Raw genomic sequence first — 1218 nt, forward strand, 5'->3', positions numbered from 1 at the left:
AGCCGCCACAGGCTCCCGCCGCCACCACCACCATGGCCGCCGCTCTCGCCGCCGTTCGCCGCGGCTCCCCCATCTCCCCCGGCCGCCCGCGGAAGCCGCCGCCCCATCCGGCGCGGCCCGTCCCAGTCCCCGTCCCTCGGTTCTGCCCTGCCCGGGGACCCCCGGGTGCCGAGGCTTTTGCTGTGACGGGAACAGGAACCCGCGCCCCCAAACGCCAGTCCCGGCACCCCCGCGGGAGGGAGGGCTGCTGCCGCCGGGCACCGGGGGTAACAAAACCGCGCTTCTCTATAGCTGCTGAGCTAGTCTAAAGGCAGTAATTAGAACACACTCAACCCCCCTAAAGATCAATTTAAAGTTCTAATGAAATAAACATTTATATATATGTGTATATGTATATATTTGTGTGTGTATATATATATAAGCAACCTCTGAAGGGTGCCCACAAGAAAGCTGGAGAGGGACTTTTTACAAGGGCATGTAGTGACAGGACGAGGGGCGATGGCTCCGAACTGGAAGAGGGGAGATTTAGAGTAGATACTCAGATGCCTCTCAGGATGGCGGAGGCCGCCGGCCGCCTCGGCCCGGGCAGCTCCAGGCCGCTGAGCCCGTTGCTGCGCGACTGCCGCCGCCATGACGTCCCTCAGCCCCCTTTCCCCCGCGCTTACTTTGGCTGCCACAACCTCCTCAACGCCTACGAGGGCACCGGCGGCAAAGCCCGCCAACACCGCCGCCTTTCCCGGCCCGGGACCCCCGGCCATCCCCTGCCCGCCGCCCCGCTTTCTGCGCAGGCGCCGGGAAAGGCGGGAAGGGCCGTCCCCGGTGTGGCGGGCTCCCTGAGGGGAGCGCGTCGCGGGGTGAGGGAGGCAGCCCCCTCAGCCGCCCCTGGCCCTTAAAGATCCGCCGCCCCGGTCCCCACTGGAGCCGGTGGGGGCCACAATTTCCCCCGTGGTGTTCGTGTGAGGGATATTTGCCCCTCAGCAGCGCCCGGCTGCCGGCGGGTTGGTACCTCAGCGATGGCCAGGGTATTTCACACCCCTGACGCTGCCCGCTGCTGGCGTGGGCCCCGTTCTCCCTCCACACCTTCTGTTAATGACTTGCTTCCAGTAACTGTGAAAACTTCAAAAATAGGCACAAGATGGAACAAGGTAATTCTGCTTCTTAATCCATGTTTAAACTCAGATGGTGACTGACACGAAGGCAAATGGAGTGAACATCTTC

General features: G+C 62.8%; 1 protein-coding gene across 2 annotated transcripts in view; it reads right to left on the minus strand.

The window, feature by feature from the left end:
• Nucleotides 1-795, minus strand: part of ARMC10 (armadillo repeat containing 10) — a 9433-nt gene extending 8638 nt beyond the window's left edge. The window contains exon 1 of one of the 2 annotated variants that reach the window (XM_014964019.1): nt 666-795. The gene's annotated coding sequence lies outside the window, so the exon portion shown is untranslated. The remainder of the gene's footprint in view (nt 1-665) is intronic. The other variant, XM_014964018.1, reaches the window with a different exon arrangement.
• Between the last annotated feature and the right edge of the window lie 423 nt (nt 796-1218).

Source organism: Calidris pugnax, unplaced genomic scaffold (genome assembly GCF_001431845.1).
Source record: "Calidris pugnax isolate Ruff unplaced genomic scaffold, ASM143184v1 scaffold44, whole genome shotgun sequence".
Lineage (NCBI taxonomy): Eukaryota > Metazoa > Chordata > Aves > Charadriiformes > Scolopacidae > Calidris > Calidris pugnax.